The sequence below is a fragment of the Mauremys reevesii genome, linkage group 20, assembly GCF_016161935.1.
Source record: "Mauremys reevesii isolate NIE-2019 linkage group 20, ASM1616193v1, whole genome shotgun sequence".
NCBI classification, from domain to species: domain Eukaryota; kingdom Metazoa; phylum Chordata; order Testudines; family Geoemydidae; genus Mauremys; species Mauremys reevesii.
Window position 1 is genome coordinate 17,863,565 of NC_052642.1, and position 10,300 is coordinate 17,873,864.

Genomic DNA, 10,300 nt, shown 5'->3' on the forward strand with positions numbered 1-10,300 from the left:
TTGGTTCAAACTCTAAATTCATACAGTAACTAGGCAGCAGCCTGGTCTTGGAAGTGGAGAAGGCCTCGCAAGGTCGTCCATTCCAGTTCCTTCCAATGCAGGTTTGTTCCCTAGTGTTTGTGCCGCCTCATTTTAAAAAGTCTCTAGTGCAGACAGGATAAGGAACAAGGAGGAGTCAAGGATGGGTGTGGGCCAGAGAGACTGTGGCGCTGTCAACAGTGACAGAGCATACGAAGAAAAGATCAGTAATTCCTTGTTGTTCACTTTGAATTGATGGTAAGAGGTCCAGGAGGGGATGTCTTGTGGTCATTTGCCAAACACACCAAGAGACAGTTAACTTCAGGCTGTTGAGACTAATCACAACTAATGTATCAGCATAGTGACTGTCTTGCCAAAAAGCTAATCTGGAAGCAATTCTTTGCCAAAGGCATTATGTCATAGGCGCCGACTCAATGGCTACCGGATACCACAACTGAAGAAGAGAAGATCTATTTCAATTGCCCACAGCAGACTTGTTGCATCCAGAAAGGATCAAGGGGTCTCCAGCCAGTACCGCATGGTCTAGCGTCCTTGTTAAAAAAAAAAGCCAACCTGCCACAAATCACAACTGGTGTCCTTGTGGGGCATCTAGCAGAACATCTATCATGACTGGGCCATGGAGACTGAACTGGCTTCTGACCTGTAGACACTGTCCATTAAATCATGCTTGCAGCACAATGGCAGAACAATCAAGGTGCGGAACCTTGCACTGCCTTTGCCATGTAGACAGAGGATTTGGAGTCCACAGGATGGCAAATCCGGCACCTTTTACAAGGACTAAAAGGAACATAATTTGCTTATTAAAGCAAGGCACTGGGAGTTAGGACTCTTGGATGCTATTCCTGGTTTTGCCACCAACTCTGACACTTGTCCAAGGTCACACAATTTTTGTGCCTCAGTTTCTCCAGTTATAAAAAATAACTATCTACTTCAGTGGGGTATTGGAAATTCATTCATATTTATGAAGCACTATGAGGGGGTGATCGGCGTGCAATATATTATTACAGGTTTTACTTAAAAAGTTAAAAACACTAAGAATCGTGCTCCTTCTCCTGCAGAGCGAGCCCGAACGGGGAGGAAAATGGAAAGAAGTGGCAGCCTAGTTAATTATCCTGATGGAAGGGAATCTCAGCTCCAGCTATAGAGCACAACTCCTCCTTTGCCTTGTGGATGCTCTGGCACAACTTTAAAGAACTACCACGTTCTTCTTAAATACAATTGGTTCAGGATTAAAAAAACCCCAAACCGGGAGGACCACAGTTTGTGAGCAGTTTTGGCCACTGATTTGTGATTGACGTGCAAATAGCTGAAATGTCCCAGGCCACAACCTCCATGCTTGAGAGTTAGTTTTATTTTTTCCCCCCACTCATAACTCTAGTCTAACATTCACAGATGCTTTCCAAACAGAAGTTCCAATGGAAACAAAACCAGACATTTCCCCCCTAAAGATCTGTAGTAAGGATGGGTTTCTTTCCAGCACTCCTTGGGGACTGTTATTCAGTGGGAGATAATCAGGCATTTTAAAGCAATAAAACTTTCAGATCTTCCCCTTCTACAAAGTCCCTGAAGTTCTGAGCTATATTCTACCTGCAGACAGATGTGTGCAGGCAATACAATCAATAGTAAGCCAGTGCTGGTCACTCCAGAGTAAAGCTCTCTTTATATTTATTGTCAGTCTTTGGAGTAAATAGGTCTTACGCTTGTGGCATGTCATTATAACTTTTTCAAAATAATGACGCCGCCTTTAGTTTTTTTGCTATAATTTATGCCCAATGCACTAGCGCCAGTCACTCAATACCGCGGAGTCTGCAGAGGTGGAGATAGCCCTTAATGAGAAGAGGTTTTGCCTTTATCTCCTTTATACTTCAACCATTATCTTCCTCCAGTCTATAACCATGCGGTTACCACTGACAATAATGCTCAGAGGCAACAAATGCTGATGAGTTTTCTATGCAGTCTTCACAATAAGTCTATCAAAACAACCTCGAAAAATTATGAACCCCAGTGACAGACAAATAGAACCGACTTCAGCATGAATTTACAGCCCAAATGCAACGTTCCTTTTAATTCTTCAGGCTTTTCTTATCTCTGCTGTTCCTCTTCTGGCTAGGAGATAACAGTAATTCTTCTGTATGCTATTTTTTTTCCAACTGAGTAAGATGTTCCTCGTGTCTTTCTGCTTGCTAAAGATAAAGGGTTAAAGACCAACTTGTGTTGGTCGCTTTGTGTTGGGGGGAAAAAAAGTAATCAGTATTCAAGAGATTGTTATCGGAGGTACAGCGCAGAGAACAGTAATTTTGCCTGCTTCAGTTAGGTTTTTTTTTTTTTTTATGAATGCACATAATGCCTGGAGTGTTGGGGCCAGATAAAAGAATTAGTGGCAGCACAGGGGGACGGAAGCACAAAGTACACCGGAGAATTAGAATGTCTATCTTTGTCTCTTGCAGCTCATCCAGGGAGCCAGGGCTCTGAGCTCGTAAACAATTTAATCTTTTTGCTACAGTTAAAATACAAAGACAGCAAACCTCCTTCTTCCAAAAATGGGGGGAGGGGGGAAAAGGAGGTGGTGATTATGGCAGGGAGAAATGGAAAAAGGCTGACACAAACTTTTCTGCCTCGGTTTAACCTCTCCCCTTCCGCCACCAGCGTAACTTTCCAGCGCAAAAAATGCACAATATTTTATCATTCACTCTTCCCTCCTGAACACGCGCGCACACACCCCCCCCTCAATCTCCACAACCTTCCCATTGTCACTCTCTGAGAATTCTTCTGGTTTATAGGTTAAAAGCTAAACAGATTAATCCATGTAGAGAAAAAAAAGTGACGTTTCCTTTTTCTCCCCCTCCCTGTAGGAACACGGATTCAGGCTCTGCAACAAAAAAGCACAACGTCGCTGGCTCTTGCTCTTTGCCCCATAGACAACGCAAGAGGCCCATAACCCGGAAAAGTCATACACCATGGGCCAGCTAGGAAAGAAGGCAATGTCGAAGCAAGACAGTATTACTCACACTGCCTGTTGTGTTTTACATTTCCTCTATTACTGCAGGTGTTGGGGCTAACAAAAAATTCTCTTCTCCCGCTCAGCAATGGGATCCGGCAATGTAATCGTAAACATTTATAAAACACGGAAGCTGCTGCAATATCACTAATTCATCATAACGAACAGTCTCCTGGACTGATCACGGGACTAGAGTTCCAACCCCGGCTGCGACACCAACGCCTTCTGTGGCCCTTAAGCAAAGTCAATTACATTTAAAATTTGGGATTCCCAGCTTGAGACAGCGGGGTCTGATTTGCAGAAATGCCAACCACCCACTACTTCAACTGACTCAATTCGGGTCCTCACTGTCTCAGTTTGACCCCCCAAAATTAGCCTAAACCAAGTGGATGCTTTGCAAAATATGGGCGTTAGCCACTCTGTGCCTCAGTTTCCCCATCTGCAAAATGGAAAAAAAAATACATGCCCTCCCCCTCACACAGGGGTCTTGTTATGGTTTGAGAGGATGTTACGTGTTGTATCAATGCTAATAGATATTATTAAGCTCACTGGAAAGTCAAATATAGGAGAAGGAAAAGGTTGGATTTAGAGGGAGAAGCCCTGACTCATATACACCTGAGACACAGATCATAAAAAGTGTGTCCAAGTTTATACACACAAATAGAGGATCAGATTTTTAGACCTGAGCACCCACAACTCCAATGGAAGCTGTAGGCTTTCTGCTTCCCTGAAAATCTTGCCCATATACTATGCAGTATTTAAAGCAGGGGTGGCCAACCTGAGCCTGAGAAGGAGCCAGAATTTACCAATGTACATTGCCAAAGAGCCACAGTAATATATCAGCTCCCCTTCCTCCCCGCTCCCAGCACCTCCGATCAGCACCTCCCGATCAGCTGTTTTGTGGCCTGCAGGAGGCTCTGGGGGAGGGGGAGGAGCGAGGGCACGGCAGGCTCAGGGGAGGGAAGGGGTGGAGTGGGGGCAGGGCCTGTGGCAGAGCCAGGGGTCGAGCCGTGAGCACCCCCCGGGACATTGGAAAGTTGGCGCCTGTAGCTCCAGCCCCGGAGTCGGTGCCTGTACAAGGAGCCGCATGTTAACTTCTGAAGAGCTGCATGTGGCTCCGGAGCCACAGGTTGGCCAGCCCTGATTTAAAGGTTTTATCCACGTATCTTTTGACCACAATGGATTTCAATCAAGTATTGAAGTCTGTTCCCACTGGTCCAGGATGCAAAAGGAAAAAACATTAGGTATTTTACAAACCACTAAGGCCCGTGAATTCGTACAGATCTCCTTCCATCATTCTTTTACCCTAGTCCACATTTATTTGATAAACTATAGCGAGCGTGGTGTTTTGGTTTTGCTGAGGGGTTGCCCATTTAGGGTCACCCAGACTTTAAATGCCACATTGTATGGAAGATGTTTTCCAGACAGCAGTGCTGGAGATTATGGCCCCAACTCAGGAATCCATCCCTTTTCAGGACTGCACTGAAGCATGCGCTTAAATTTAAGCGCATGTTTATTTCTCGGTGAAATAAGTGGACAAGCACATACAGTGCCATCCTGAATATGGATAGACTTAAACACATCTTAAGTGTTTTCCTCAATCACAGCCTAACCTCTTGAGACCAAATCTAAACTGGATTAAGCATACACCATACAGTGTACACGGGGATGGAGCATTTGCACAGTGGTGACTAGAACCAAAAATAAAACACAGGAAACAGGGACTACTTTTACAATCTCCATAGGTAAGGAAGAGGCACTCACCTTTTATGTGAATTTGGTATCGCATTTCCCCCAGGACAATTTAACAAGGGGTGAGTTCTGCCCCCACAAATTCATACCACTCACCAGGAGGAGATTGTTCCTATTTTATAGGTAGGTAAACCAAGTCACAGAGAAATAAAATTAGTACTAAGTCTCAGCTGAGGGAGTTATGATATTATGTGTAACTGGTCATGATCCCATAGTTAAGGATGAAGTGGAGTATTATTTCTATAATATGAATCCCTGATTTAAATGAAAAACTCAAGTTCTACATTGTACTTTGCAGGCATGTATTAAAACCAGGAGCCTGATCCGCAGCCCCAGCCAAGCTGTCCTTAGCCTAGACCCCAAACTGGCATAGGAAGCAAGTGGGGCTGTGTGCAATGCTTACGCTCTCCTTCTGATCCTGCCACAATCAAGCACAAGTTAGAGCAACCTCAGGGTTGCTCTAATTTGCAACAAGCTGCAAATGGCCCCTCGCTTTGATAGTAACACAAGGGCCGCTTGGTATAATGATTTAATGAACTATCACAGACTTACATAGACATTCTGAGACACGAGTGAAATGAATTTTCAGGTCTTGCTCTGGTACTTAAAGGCTTCTTGTCCATATCCTAGAAACAGCCCCACCCTCCACCCCACCCCCAGCTTTCCACTCTAATCAGTCTCTGTGAGAGAGGAACCTGGGATTAGAATAGCAAGAGGTTTTGCAAATCATGACAGGAGTGCATTGGCAGAGATGCATGAAGAAAAGCCAGCCTGGCACCTGTTCACAATCATGCATAGGTCTCTCTAGCTATCCAGTACCGTCCACTTTCATGAGTACTACATTCACATACCCTTTTTTTTTTTTAAAGGAGGGAAAATAGTTAAACAATGTTAATATGTTTTAAATTAGGGGACAAGGAGACCCAGTTTAAGAGTCAAATGCTGATCTCATGAAAGGCTTTGTTATAGAAAGGAATATAGAAGTTAATGAACTTAGAATAACCTTTAATTTTCAGTGTCCCCTCACTGTCAATTCATTCAGCATTCATCGCAGTGGCATTGCGCCTAATGAATGACTTGGTATTCATGCAGATCTCTCAGTATTACTTATCTGTCTGATCTCTCCTAATGGAAAAGCTGATTGTCACTGAGAAGTTATGAGGAAATATTAAAAAGATCTGATCCACGGTGAAAGTTTCTTCGCTGTAAATGAAACTGCCAGCGGACGAGAGCAAATAAATTTGGGGAGCTTATTGCCACTGAGTTTTAGTGCCATTATAATTTACATGTTCAGTGTAGAGCTGCTGATCTCCAATCCAAATGGAACCAAATTATTACAAATGGGTATCATCCCACACGACACTTATCGCCTTAAATATCATTCGACTGGCAATCACAGCCCTGAAATCACACTCTCCAACCTACCCAGTCCATCTATTGACATTACAGCTTGTTAGTGCTGGGGCAGAAATGAAACAAAAAAGACTTTCCACTAAGCTCAGGGTTCCTGAAAGTTCGTTCACATTGGACCACACCTTTGTAGAGATCCTGTCTTGTAGCTCCACCTACTCTCCTAACCACAATCACATGACCCTCATCCATTCACTATCCCATAACAGCCCTGGGGCAGCTACAGACATTTCTTTAAAGGAAAAGCACTAATAGGAAAGGATTTGCAGTAGAGCCAGTTGAAACACTGTCCCTTTTTATCCTTTTAATTACACATCTATCTCACTCCCATCCGAAAGGTTCTCTGTTGGTCACACTCTCCTATTTTTTAAGGCCAGAAGGGGCCTTTGTGCTCATCAAGTCAGATCTCCTGCACTGCACAGGCCACAGAACTTCACCCACTGATTCCTACAGTATTATTCTCCCTGGGTGCATAAGGCCCAAATCACTCCCACCACTCAGAGACCAGAAACAACATCACTAAAGGAATTATGGAAGATGCAAAGAGAACGAGTCAAAAACCAATCCATAGAATTTCTCTGGTAAAACAAAATGGTGACTGCTTTTATCGAGTTAGTAAATGTGGAGGGAATTCCCTGGGGACTTACATGTGGACAAAACGGTCTTACTAGAAAATGTGCTACAGAAACAAGGATTCATTCAGAGCTACAACAAAGAGGCATTATGGTAACACACACAGGACTCAATGGCCAGGGCTCTCATACTGTACTTTCAAAACAAAACCACCACCGACAGCCTGCATCTTATCTTCGCCTATCAGCTCTTGGGTACCAGTCTAGGAGACCTTCAGCCATAGCTGTGCTATCCAAAAATGGGAAGAGCCAGGTGTCCGGCAAACATCAAGGGCAGCAAGAGCTCTCTCAACTTTATTCTGTGCCTCTCCCCCTTCTGTGCAATGACTCAGTCACCGGCACTTATAAAAAGCAGCCCTGATTTTTCCTTCTCAGCTTCCTTAGGGATTTGGATGGGGTCAAATCCATTCCTGCGGTTACGCGGCTAATGTCAGTTTGCAATGGCAATATTTCTCTCTCAGATTTTCCCACATTCATTGCAGTAACATCTCTCTCAGAGTTTTAGTCCCCAGTACCACGGTATCTAAGCACTTCCTAGCTAAATTCGGAATGACTAGGTCCCAAGTGGACTTCATGGAGTCTTCTCCTCTATACCAAGGAAAGCCGAAGAGCAGCTCTACTTGGAACATACATTAAATAGGGTTTTTGTTTTTTCCAAATTCTCTCTTTTCTAAACAGCCTGCATTAAATAGCCCCTTCGGCTCTTCCATCACCACATTTTCCCCCTCAACGACCCACTTGGCTGCAGACAGACATTCTAGAGACTGCGGCTCCTCTTTCAGGGCAGTTTAAAAGGCCCTGAGAATCACTGACAATACTCTCAGATATGCCCTCACATGAACGGTAAGGGAAAAGATGGCATCCACGAAAATGCAGACTGAAAACAGTCAGATCTTCTGCCTCCCTGCTTCCACTGTGACAGTCACCAGCAAATGCTCGGATTCATTTTTAGCCTGTGTACGACTGGCACATACGAAGCAAACCTGGCCACCGACGGGGTGCCTGGCACTTCCGATGACTTTAATCATGGATGGCCGGATAAACCAGCCGGATAAAAATAATTCACAATTTCCATCCAGAGAGGACAGGGCATTCCAAGCTGCCTAAACCCTGCTGAAATCTTTGCGTATGATTTGTATATTTGAGCAGGCTTTCGTATTAAGTCTGAGATGATTGGGAAGATCAGTTCAGATCCACCACACCAGAATACCAACAGGAGCTGCTCCCACCCCCCCTTTCCTCCTCTCTCTGTAACATCCTCCAGGGGAGGTGACTGTCACCTCTCCCTTTGCAGACAGTGTGCAGTAGCCATTCAGTCAGATAATGCTAATGAAAAAGGCACGTTAATAATTAGTTGTAGCCAAACAAATTTCTTTCCCAGAAAAGCGTAACACCACCTTTAAAGCCCTATTTAAGCCCTAGGAGTCCCAGTGCAGACTGTTCTGTGCTCACTTGCACTATGGATGGGGCACCTCAGCCAGCCATACAGAGCAAATTCTCCCTCTCCCATGCACCCAGAATGCCGGCCAAGAGCTTTCCTGCAGCATCAGGCCTTCAGCGAGACAACCGCATCTATAACACTGCTGGGCCTGCGGGGGTTTAGACGCCATTTACAGAAAGGGTTAAAGCCCGAGCTGAAAGAAGTCTGTACATATCCACTACATTAGCTCAGCTTCAATATCCTACAAGCAGAAGGCCACCACAGGGGACTATTTTTGGCTTTGCCATAGTCTTGCTGGACAAATTTCTCATCCACTGTCCCTCATTTTGTCCCCTCAGTAAAAACAGGCTCGCGGGAGTGTTATGAAGCTTAATTGCTTCGGGATTCTCAAAGCTGGAATTCTCTAACACATTTTGAGCTGCTGAAGGTACCAGTCATAATGAGACCCTTGGTCAGATCGCCTGTGAGGACTGACCCCAGGATCTCTGGATGTAAAAGCATGATCCTCTACTTTTTATGTTGCAGCTCCATTATGTCAGAGCAGATGATGAGTCTAACCTCCACCTGTGGTCTAGCTAGTAGAGGGGGGTTAGCCTGCGTTACACTGTTCTAGATAGTGACCAGGAAATATACTGGTGGTGGAAACAAGCAGATGTATTGAAATAGCAATTTATGTGACTGCCCCCAATATGGTTGTAGAGCTAAGTCTTCCTTAGTCAGTGCAGTGATGAATTCATTGGGAAACGCGCCCTTTAGTTCAAAGTATAACTTCAGTACATGCATTAGAGGCCAATCAATGAAGGGCTACAACCCTCCTTCGTACCTCAAGGGCTGGCGTCTTGGGCATCCTACAACCCAGGACAAATATCACTGGGCTCGGTCTGCTGCAGCTGTGCTTGGAACAATGCTCTTTGGGCGCAATCCGTTGAACTTCATTGCAGTGGAGTTCCTCATCCCGGTCTTTTTTGGCCTCCCTCCTTTCTCCATCTCAGAGGGCAGGTTGCACGGGGGCTTCGGTAATACAGCCAAATCCATTCTCTTATTTTTCAATTTGGTTGGAATGAAATACAGGAATATTTCAAGTAAAAGGGAACTGTCGAGCAGGGAAGGATAGAAAGGGCAGAAGAGGAGATTTTGGAATTGATTCAACGCCTGCACTTGAGACCAGGGGTACAAGGCCAAACAACCTCTTTACGTGACGTTCAGTGCCATTGGAGACCATTTTAAGTGCATACGTGTGACTGGAGCTTTGAATACATGCTGACTTTACTGTAGTTATCCAAAGTCTGGCTATGAAGATGAGCTGCCGTCTCATACCTGGGGCTTGACCACTTAAGAATGCTCAGGGTTAATCTTCGGTGGCTAAAACCAAAGCTAGACAGTTATTAAAAAAAAAGTCATCCTTGGACATTCATTGAACTTTTTGAATACATTTGCATTTCCCCCCCACTTGCAGCCCCTGTTTGCACTGGTTTCCCAGCAATATCCTAGCTAACAAGCCAGCATATATGCAGAAAAAGGGCATTTTGTGCAGCTATTAGATAATACTTCTGGAAAGAAAATTCTGAATTCACAAATGGGAGAACTGGTACCAGAAGCCTGATTCCAGAGAGAATCCAGTGACGGAGTAGAAACAACGATGAGCATGTTGTTAATAGCAAGCTTCCAACCAGGATTTACTCCCAAAAGTTTTTTGAAAGAATTTTTGTGGAAATTTTATGAACAAGACAAGACAGGTGACATTAGTCCAATAAAATCAACCAATCACAGTTATTCACCCAATGTTTGTTGAGACCCAAAGGTAACGTTTCTGGTTAAATGTGCAATCACTGGCTTTGGATGGTAATCATATACCGTTTTGTCTGGCAAATGCACATAAGTTGCTTTTATCCAGGCACCTGTAGATTACTTGGCAATTACTGCTGCTTGGGGAAACCCAGCTGGCTTGGCTTGTACATTTTCCAGATGTTTAAATGTTCTCAGGCCCTTGGAAGCAAAGTGCTTTGCACATCCCCCAATCAGCGCACA